Raw genomic sequence first — 11,705 nt, 5'->3', positions numbered from 1 at the left:
TCTTCACACTCTTGTGCGTTCATATCCCACCCTCTTTACAATCTGCCTGCATCGCTAGGAAAGATACTTTACTGTTCATGTCCATCATCCAGTTTCTAAATAGGTTTTACTTACAGAAGTCGCTTGAGGAAGGCTCTAATTTATAGCTATCGATTCTTTCCGCACCTCTGTCTACCTGATGAAGAAATGCTTTATTGTCCAGTTAGTTTTGTTCTCAGATATCTATTCTGTGCTTTAGTCAAATAATTGAATCATCTCTTAGACTTCTATATGATAAATTAAACACACTGTACTCTTTACATCATTTTCTTTAATGACTTTCAGCTTTTCCAGTGTTTCTATTTTTTCAGTATCATCAGGAAAGGGAAGATGATTTGCACATCGAAATCTGGTATTGGTCTCTGCAGACGTATTGGTCCCTGTTCTCCCATGCCTTGCACTGCTCATGTATCCTTTCCTGTTGATGCACTGCAGGACTGCAAAATTCCTCTTTGCCACAAGATTCCACGGGAAGCTTGAGCTGATCCGGTACATTACGACCCCTAATTTCCTTTAAAGTTTGCTGCTATAGGGAATATAGTCTCCAGTTACATGAACTTGCACGATTTGCTCCTAGTAAGATGACTTTGCAAATTGTTTTTATTAAAATGCATTTATTTTACAAACACAACTATTCAATTTAGTCTGCCTCCACACTATTTATCACTTCACTGGCCTTTCTGTACGCTCTTTCTTTTATTTGCAATTTCATATTTACCTCCAGATCATCAATACAACTATTAAACTATGCCAGTAGCAGTCCCCCGGGGAACTCTGCTGGCAATATTGCCAAATAAAATCATACTTGGGAGCGGCCCCGGGAGCAGATCACCTGGTTTGCCACATTGCTCCCAAAAGTGATTTCAGAGTGATTGGACCAGCCGAATGTGAGACGAAATCCAGGTGAAGTCTGGCATAAGAGATTGCTCCAGGGTCCTCTTTTTACAAACTGTATGGATGAGATTGTGTCAGATTTGCCTTGCTCAGCCTACTAGTCCAACACTATCCCAACAAGCCTTGTGTCCCTGCACATCTCCACAAGCCCTGGCTCAGGCTATACCATGCACACCCTTATCATCTTATTATAAAACCACCATTTTCATGGTCATTCAGTGTCCCTCGCTTTCCAAGAGGGCAGCTGTAGTAGTAGCACAGGCTCTCAGTCTGCTTTCTGTACTATGAAGGCTGAAAAGATAGAACAGGAAAAGCCCTCTCTTGCGATGACCATCTCACAGACCATATAGCTTGGCTCTTCTCTGTTCCTACTGCTTCCCTTCTGCTCCCCAGCACAGGTCTTTAGACAAAACCTCAGAGCACTGCCATGTCCACCGCTCTGGGAAATGCCTGGTGGCCCTCCTGCCCCAGCAGTTCTTCTGGGATGTGGTTTCAGTAAATTCAGGCAAAACACCTCTGAACCAAAATGTGGCCTAGAGATGGAGGTGTCGGCAGAGAGAATCAATATGAGCAACAGTTCACCGTGGTGTGTCAACACTGGGGACCAATATATCTTCCTTGATTCTCTTCCTTCCACAGACACTTCTGAAAGGGAGCTGCAAGCTCTGCCTGATCTCACCTTGGGGGGCACATGCTGTTTGCCAGAGGATGGAGAAACAGAAGACACTGAGGGTCCTAGGGGCCATGACAGAGAAGACTGATCCTGCACAGGTAGGGAACAGCCTGCCCTGGTGCCAGAAAAAGGCTGAGGGAAGAGGAAGGGACCGTCTGTTCTCAGAACAGGAAGAAATCAAGGAAGATAAACTGGTTCAGGAATTGTTTGGTCCCCTGCCTGCTCAAGACCCTGGTGCTACTGGGTTGACATCAACCCTTCCACTCTCTGTCTTCCCTTTGCCACCAGAACCACAGTGGCGGACTTGCTTACAGCCTCCTTGGACAGATACCACAGCCATAGGGATGAGGCCTTGGCCAAGCCTCATGAGACACTTAAAAATAAACATGCCTTACCTAGAAGCCTGGATAGATGCTCTTCTTCTGGTTTTCACGTATTTTTCCGCTTTTGCATTTCGTATACAAATGCCACCACTGGCTCAGCGTCCAAGAATATGTATGATTCTTGTCGCAAGATTTGTAAGGATGGGTGCAGGTAGACGAAGACCCAGTTTAAACAACTGTCCAGCTCTGTGGCTATGACTATATGCCATGAAGGTGAATTAAACACCCTACACTTGGCAGCCCTCCTCCCCACTAGAAAATGTCTGTCCATCTTTGGCAATGGATGAGAGGAGACCAAGCTGGGAAGCTGGTAGAGTGGTCCAGCCTTGGAGAAGGAAAGAAGGTATCTTCAGGGTACAGCCCCTGCCTTCTCCTTCCCCTGATCTCCTGTGGTCACAGTGAGATGACATTTGAGCATCCAGCTCACCCATGCAGTCACAACGGTGCTGAGCCTGCCATGTCCCTCCCAGCCTGGACCTCCTTGAGAGCTAAGCCCCATGCTAGGCATTAGCTCCCAGATCCTGCTGTGTGGGTCGTGGGTGGATGCCTCTCAGAGGCTGGCATGGGAAACTGAGGCAAAATGTTGTTTGGGCTGAGGGAAAGCTGGTAAAAGCCAGAAATTATAGTGACGGTTTTCAAGAGACTATCTGTCTTACGTAGGAAGGGTACCGGTTTTATGAGGGTTCATGGAGAATTGTGCATCTTGTATGTGATTGGTGTCATAGAAGTATGGAGACAGAGTCTAGGAGTAGAGAAAAGGGAAAGAAGGCCAATCCTACGCTGGATTATTGCTGCTATGCTGCTGAGCATTGGTTCAGCATCAGATGTGCTCATGTTGCCTCTCTGGATCTGGCAACCCCAGCAATGGTAGTACCGGCCTTGGTATTACAAGTGGCAGAAGCACGTCTTGCAACAAAAAAAAATCTGAAATGGCCAACCAGCATTTTTGCATAAGGTGCAATGGGAATATAAAGTGCATATTTGGGGCTTGTTGGGCGTCGCCACCTCACGAATGGCTGGGCAAATGAATATGCCACAGAGATTGCGGATGTTCAGAGATCAGTCTACACGTGTCTGAAAATGGCTGGAGCAGGTAAGCAACACCTGGTACAGCATAGATACACTCAGAGGTCATGAAGGCTGATGTCAGTGGGTGAGAAAGAGAGCTTGGCCTCACTGGAAAGAAAGACTGAGGCATCACCAGTCAGGCAAACTGTGAAGGCAGTAGTGTTGCATGTGATTCTGCTGTGATAGCCAGCCATGACTCAGTGGTTGTGTTTAGAACAAGCACTATCCATCACCACTGTTGTATTTGTGGTTTTGGTTTACAACAGGCCTAATTTAATCTGCTATGAAGGCATGTCTTAATCCCAAGAAGATTTTCAGTTTCTATTTCCCATATCTTAGTGTGGAAACAAGGATGTCGAGGGTCATCCATTCTGTCTCAGACATCCAGATAAAGCAGTATTCTTTAGAAACCAAAGAATTTACTGGTTTCTTCTAATATAGTTAATTGCAACATATTAGCTTTCACGGGAACAATCAGGTAGGAAACAGCCAGCTGAGATTTGCTCTATAGTACAGCCATTCCAGTTCTGGCAAACACCATCTGAAGTGCACAGCAGCCCAGTGACTGTGGTACCTCCTGGTGCTTCCAGGACTCAAGCGCAAGTTTCTGTACTGCTAATGACAAGCCCAGCAGCTGATCTACAGCTATGTATACAGCTTCTGCTAATCCACGATCTCTGTGTGCATCTTCACGTGTACAGAGTGGGCAGGAAAGGACCACTGACCTGCACTGATCCCATAGGTGGGGCAAAAGCCCTTCTCTTACAACATCTATGACTGCAGCCGCAGGGTGACAAACGGTTTGTTCTTTGCATGGTATGTAACACAGTGCTCACTAGATTCCTCCTTACATTGGCTCTGCAGAAGCAGCAGTGAAGCATGAAAGGAACTGCCATTTCTACTTCCAGAGTACAAAGGAGCTGCCACCCCAAAATGTATTTCTGGAACCTAAGTGGTGAAGCACATGAATGTCATCTAATCGTAAAAAGTACCAGTGTTGCATGCCTGATGCTGTGAATTTAGTATGTTTGCTGTTCTAGCCATGCCCATGGATAACTGCTGACTGTGAATGCTATCATTTGTTGGTCCTGCTAACATAATACAGGTCTTGCCTTTTGTCAAATTCCAAAATGTACTTCGGGCTGGAGCAATATTTCTGTAACTTTCTGCAGATGTGACCTCTGTCAGGGCCTACCTGTCTTCCTGGGACTTCTTTGAGTAAGCTATGTATTCATCTCTCCAGTCAAGGACCAGTGAACTACCAGCTGGTGGCAGCAGCAGCTTCTGCAAGATCAGTGTATGACTGTGTGTAAATACACACTCCTCACTTTTAAGGAACTGAGCCATTGCCAGTAATCTTGCAACTAATCTAACTATTTTTTAAAGAATTTAGCATCTCTAATCCTTTGTCACCCCTTTTGAACTTTTTCCATAGTAGCTTGGGATTTATAATTGGCATGGAGAAACAGGAACCTAAAGCATGTCTCTTACTATTGTGATGACAATGCTGATATTAAGATCTTAGGAAAAAGGAGGAAGAGTTCATTACCCATAAATGCGTTGCAACTGACCTTTCTTATGGCTATGTGGTGTAAAGAGGAAAATGAGAGAATATGGTGAGATTTAAGGGAACACGAAGATAAAGGATTGACCAGAGTCAAAGTAAAAGTGTTTAGCAGGCTTCAAAGATGAGAGTGTGTTGTTCTGGGAGCCAGATGTGATCTTATCATCATCTTATATAAAGGTTCTAATACTTCCCCTTCTTTACTAAAAGTACCTCACTGAGTGCCGTCTTCATCAGCCTTTTTTTTTAAAGCTGCATCACTCTGGCAGGACATCCTTTTTATCCCTTCTACCAACACACTCCTCTTTCTTTATCTCTTCTTTCTTTGTCTTCTCCTCCAGATTTACGTAAAAATTCCTTATCATGGGCCCCTCAGCACATGACTTTGTACTTTGTACTATTGAACTTTATCCTGTTCCTGTCACTTCAAGTGAGCAAGAGGACTGTGATGCAGTTTTAAAACTTCAGGACCCAAAAATTATTTGATGGCACCATAAAGTGCCATCAGAGAGACGGCACAAAGAGCCTAAATTACTGAAATTCTAGCATTCTGCCTTTAAAGTGGGACTCAGTGGGTTTGACTGTCTCCCTGTGTTAATGTGTGGTTCACACTGACATCCATCTGTTACTTAGGTGACCTAGAGTCTTAGTGCCTTTGTCTACCTGGGGGTTAACCCGGCGCTCTGAGCTGGTAATAAGCTACATTTGTGTGTCCCTTTGGACTGGAGCACCTGGAGTGCTGCTTTCAGGCTCAGCCGCTGTGCACTGACTAGTGAAGCAGGTCTGGCAGCAGCCCTCAACTTCATGTGGTGCGGACTGCAGCTGATGCAGGACACCCCTCAGACTCTTCTTGGAGTAAAAAGCCATCCGTCACCAGCTGGAGACTCTGCAAAAAAGGGGCTACCTAGGGCTTCAGATGCATGTTGTTTGCCCCCAGTTAAAAGCAGGAGAGCTGTAAGGCCTCAGTGATGGCCCTGGTTCTCTGGTTATATGCAGGAGCCCGGGAAAGTTCATGATCTCAGACCTTTGGAAATTCTAGCCAGAAAATCCAGAAAGTCACTGTCTGCAATGACAAACAAGAATTTTTGCATGCAGAGTAGAGTGACCATCATATAGTTGCCGTTCCTCCAACCATTCCATGAGATACAGCTTCCTCACTGAGCAGCTACAGAATGACTGTAAAGGTGATATTGTAAGATGAAAATGTGGTCAGAAGATCATAGAATCATAGAATTGTTTAGGTTGGAAAAGACCTTTAAGATCATCAAGTCCAACCGTTAAGATGTCAAGGCCAAGATGTCAAGGCTGAAGATGGAACAGGGTAAAGGATGCCTTTATTTCAGGAGAAATTTATGAGTGATTGCTGTGCTTTACAGTAAGACTTTTCTCAGGATTACTGACCATATCTTGCATTTGTGTATGAGTGCAAGAATTTAAAAATACCTGTGTGTATATGAGATAGTCACATCTGACACAAAGTTCCGTGATTCAGAATTCCTGGATGCAAATTTCTTTTAGTCAGTAAGTAGCAATACATGAAGGTGAACACATAAAAAGCCTCTCCTGAACATTTCCAATGCTGTGCAGACTTAAAAAGCAGACAGACAATCATATTCTCCAGGGATATTGTTTACCTCGCTCATTCTCAAAAGATGTTGCTGTGATATAATGGCTATTCATTTACCTCATTTATTCATTTACCCAGGTATCCTTTGCATTTACCTGGGCTTATCATGTCCATGGAGTGGAGGTTACCTCAAGTATTTTGTTTATCTAACTCAGTGAAAGAGATTAGAAATGCCAGATGGACTTCCGACACTGAGAGGAAGGTAACTTCGGAGGATGTGTCAACAGTAACGTAAGCACTGCACATGCACCTCTACAGGCTTTTACATTCCAGGGGTGAACATTTTTGTGTCTTTCTTCATTCCTGATGTTTGTTGCTGGAAATGCCTTTCCTCTGAATATCCTTTTAAAAATAAGTGATGTTGCCACTTTGGAGGATGAAAGGAGGCAGACAAATAATGAATTATCAAAGGTGCCCAGTGAGATACTAGTAAGCATTGGGACAACTCAGTCAAGAAAAGGAGGAAGAGATGAACAAACAGCTTGCTTGTTGAAAAGGTGTGTGTTTGCAGGTTTACAAAGAATTTGCTAAATAAAACTCCATTTGATTCTAGGAAGGAGGCTGTGTCCCATGCTATAAAGGAAATCAATGGTGCCTACCAAGCTGATCTAGGCAAATAACTCTTTTAGAGTTCCAGGTCTAGAGGCTGGCCTAATCCTGAGTATATGAGCAGGACACATCAACACTAAGATTTTAATGCCACCTATAACAATCTATCCGCAGACCTGCAGAGGAAGGCAAAAAAGATCAGTAGAGGACAAATCATGCATCAAGATAAATAAAATAAAATCTTTCCCAACTCCAGTGGAAGCCCTGAGGCATGGAATTATTATAAGCATAATGCAAATTGACAGTGATCTAATCTATTTTCTCACACATTTGGGGATACTGACACATCAGATGCCCAGGGACTCACAATATAAGCTTCATTTTCTATCTTCAGGCATTTTCCTATTCTACTGTGTTGTACGATTATGTCCGTAAGCTTCTCAGGCTCCATCCTGCAAGACTGAAAGCTACTGCTTCCAGTGCTCAGGAGAGTATTTCAGCCCTTCATTCATCAGATAGCTGGAAGCCTTTAGATTTCCAGTCCAAATGTATTCAGGATTACTCACTGTACAGCCATTTGATCATGTGATGAAGTCAATATCCCTCTCTGACATTTACTTCTCAAATATATTTATAAAGTGTTACCACACCCCCGTTCAGTCTTTGCTGGGCTATACTAAACAAGACAAGATCTTCTAATTCTCCTAAGAAGATGTGCATTTTGTTCCCCTAGTCATCCTAGAAATGCTTCTTTGCACTTACTCAATTTAAGTAACATTTTCTAACACACTCAGGCCTTGAAATTCTGCTGCATTTAAGTGGAAGCAAACAATGCATATCTGAGCTTTTCGCTGAGACCCAGGTAACTCCTTTTTTGCAAACTCAGTAAAAATGAGAAAATCACTGGCCAATATCATTCTGCTAGAAAAAAAACACCTTCCTGGTAGCCCCAAAACAACACCAAATTGGTATTGCAATAGGCAATCAGAGCTCTGATTCTCCAGCTAGTGACAGATACCTCTCTACTGCAAGAAGGGTCTGAGATGCCCTTCATCAGCTGCAGTCTGCTTCATGTGAAGCTGAGGGCTGCTGCTAGACCTGAGCTTTGAACACTGTCCTGTTTCACTAATCAGCGTACAATGGCTGAGCCTGAAAGCAGCTCTCCAGCTAAATATGTAGGAGAAATATCTGTCAGAGGTGTATCATAGGTCAGAGGTTTTTCACAGCCAGATGCCCGTTTACCTCCCTGATTCTGAAGTCATTGCATCATTCTAGGATGTCTTCATGTATCGTAAGTGGGTCAACCAGTCCTGCTCCAAGGCAAGGATAGGAGGGCCGTGTCCGGGAGATTGCAGGCTTGTTCAGTTTGACTCCTGCACCTGGCAAACTGGTGAGAATGTATAATAATGAACAGAGTTAATAGATATGTTTCTACTATGTAAGATACTATGGAAGAAGAATTGATGAGGAATCCGTAAAGAGAGATCATGGACCAAATTTATTCAGAGTTTTTTGTCAGTCAATGAGTATGTGGATAAGGACAGTCTAGATGATACAGGAGGAGTCTCCCCTGCAAGCTGTTTTGCTCCCTGCTTTGCTTCAAGGGCCCAGGCTTGCAGCCATCCAGAGTCCATCCTGGACTAACCAACTAATTCCCTTGCTGAGGAAGCCTGGGTATGAAAAAGAGGAGTTCACTACATCACTTCAGCTTTTTTACCCTGCAGACAGTATGGACACAGACGGTACCAGATTTCACTACTTCCAGCACGATCAGAGCAGTCCCCTGTCACAGCAGAACACTGTTTGGCCGGGCACACCTATTACACCTTCCACATCGCCGAAACAGCTTTCTCATCACTTCCATCATTAATCTCCTACCGTTTTACAAAACAATGGTGTAAGGCCACAGAGGGGCTGCTTGGCTGTGGTCTCCCTTTGCAGAGACCTTGCTCTTTTTTATAGCTTCACTGCTGGGTAGATAACTCAGCAGTTATATGAGATGGGTAAATAACTTTCATCATGTTAAATTTATGATAGCGGCTCCTGCTGCCAACTGTCACAGGAACACCATGCAGAGACCTTTCAGTTTAAAACATTAATGTAGCCAACACAAAGGCTTGAGTTGCTAATTGGCATTCTGGTTCAGTTCAGCATATGTGCCCCACCATCCTGTCTTGCACTAGATATTCAACCAGGGACAACCACTGAACGCCTTGTTCTGCATGACCGCCCACCAGGACCGAAGCTGCAGGTGACGTTTCTGTGACTTCAAGCTTTTGCACCAGAGCAGGAGCAGCCTCCCAACCTGTCCCATCATGTTTCTCTGTGCCCTGCTCCATCTGCTAACAAGAGGAACAGAAATTTCCTTCCGTGGCTTAGCTTCCCCCCTGGCAAGTCCTGCTTGAGTCATTTGTCCATCAAAGCACAGATTACTTGTTACCTGGAAGCATCACGCACCACAAAATGTCTGCATGCAGTTTGTCTGCACTCCAGAAATTTCACAGCTCCATGGATGGGCCATCAACAGCTCAGGGGGGACAGTGTGTCTCGTACTCCAGAAGGTTACTAGGAGAAGGCTTGGACACACTTTCCAATATCCTATAAACTGGAGGCTCCTCATTCGCTCAGGCAAGGTGGGCTATAAAGAAAAGGAAGGTAGGAGAGGAACATGAGATGGACAGAACATTCCCGGATGCTTTAGCCCACCCACCTTACGTTCCCCAGGACTTCTGACCTCCCGGGAGGTCAACAGTACTCTGTCAACAGTATTTCACATGCAGATCTTCTCAGGGTAGGAAATTATAGCAAACACCTCCTGCAACAGACCCCGGGTACCTGCACACAGGGAGGGATCAAAGTAATCCCAAGGGTTATCACGCTGACAGGCTTTTGGACTGGGCAGGTCAATAGCATGCAGGGCAGAAGCAAACAAGGACAGCGTTGTGGCATCTGTGCTTCCTGGGCCATCATTTACAGTTAGCTCGCAGCTCTTCATCTTCTTTCTGTTCAAAGCAGGCTAACGGGAGATGCACCAGGTGTCACACGTGAGTCAGCTCCGCTAGTATCTCCTGACCTTTCTCTACAGGGTCTCCTGGGAGCAAGAGGAGAGGGCCTCCACCTCCAACTCTCCCAACCCCTGCTCCCCCGAAGGAGCTGAAGAACAGTGCCACCATCCCACCAGTCCCAAAGGTGTCATGGTGCAGCCGACAGCAGTGCGGCCCTGCCTGGGCCATGGAGTGGTGCTGTGCCTCCTCCTCCTCGTTTATGCCATGTGGCCCATAATTCAGTTTACATTTGTTGTGATCTCCTCAAATACACATTCTGTACAGTGAATTTTCTTGCTACATTATTAGGTAAGATTTTAAAATAAATAAATACTTATTTCTGGGCTTTGTGTGCATTGCACAAACTGAGAAAATAAATGAAATTATGAACAACCTTGTAGTAAGGTTTCTCAACAATTTTACTAAGATGATTTATAATTCAGTTTACATTTGTTGTGATCTCCTCAAATACACATTCTGTACAGTGAATTTTCTTGCTACATTATTAGGTAAGATTTTAAAATAAATAAATACTTATTTCTGGGCTTTGTGTGCATTGCACAAACTGAGAAAATAAATGAAATTATGAACAACCTTGTAGTAAGGTTTCTCAACAATTTTACTAAGATGATTTTCAGCCTTCAGTTATGCCATTCTTGAAAAACAAATATAATTCTACTTCTAGGATCTTGATTTTAAAAACAGCAAGCTTTTTAATCCGTGGTAAATCAGACTGATCTATCATTCGCGTCCATTTCTAAAGCCTGGCAAAGAGACTACATTTCACGCTATCTAGTTTGACATAATGGTCACTGGTGAATGGTCACCTGCTGAATACGGACCCGTTGGTAAAACTAAGTGGTTTAAGTAACAGGAAGAAGAAAGGTAAAAAAAGCTCAAAAGTGAACTGACCCCAACATCTTTTTAGAAGCGAGTCAGTTACCCAGTTTTTGATGAAAACGTAATGTGCCTTGCAGATAGCTTTCAAGAAACCCAGCCGGTTTTCTCTGGAGATCTTTACAGAAGCGCAGCAGTCCTTTTCCAGCATAGGCCACTCTTCAAAACCGCAGAAGACTGGTTTAGGCCACTCCTGGCGAAGGGGGTGTTTGCTTGGGAAAGGTGTTACGGAATATAATGCTGCTATATGCACACACTGCCCATTGCTTTACGTCCTCTGCACAGCAGATGTAATCACGCTTTGGGCCTTGCCTTCACTACTCCCCAATTCAAAGCATTTATTGCATTTTTTTTCTTTTCCAGTCTCTGAAGGTAAAGAAGGCTGTGGGGACAGAGATTTTCAGAATCAGCTTTTCCTTCCTGTGCCACACAGAGTCCCAGGAGGATGGACCTACCCAGTCTGGAGGCAAGCAGGTGTAAGAGGGACGGGATATGTATATCTGCCATGCTGAAGAAACAAAGATTGCCCCATCATTCCCAACACAAAAAATACAGAAATACACACACACACAAATACATGCACACATATGTATTTATATCTATTTTTCAACCGTGTTTACATACTGATTTTTATAGGTATCTGCTTTATCTATGCGATTGTATGTGTTTTGGTGGGTAAATGTATGCACAGTCAACACATACACAGATGCATTTAAATCCAATTATGTCCTTACACATGACCATACAGTTTGTATGTATCTGCATTACGTATGCGCTATATACGTGTGCATACACGTGCACTAAACTCTGACTGTACATAAATTTCTAGCCGTGTGAGCGATGACACACGCATACATACAGGTACGTGTGCAATACCTACCCACACACCCGTTGATCTTTCCCGGGGTGGCGGCTACCAGCGCCCCAAACCGCCACCCGCCGCCGGCGGGGCCGCCCCCCCCCCCAC

The sequence above is a fragment of the Aptenodytes forsteri genome, unplaced genomic scaffold (assembly GCF_000699145.1).
Source record: "Aptenodytes forsteri isolate BGI_AS27 unplaced genomic scaffold, ASM69914v1 Scaffold194, whole genome shotgun sequence".
NCBI lineage: Eukaryota > Metazoa > Chordata > Aves > Sphenisciformes > Spheniscidae > Aptenodytes > Aptenodytes forsteri.
This window is presented reverse-complemented; position numbering follows the sequence as displayed.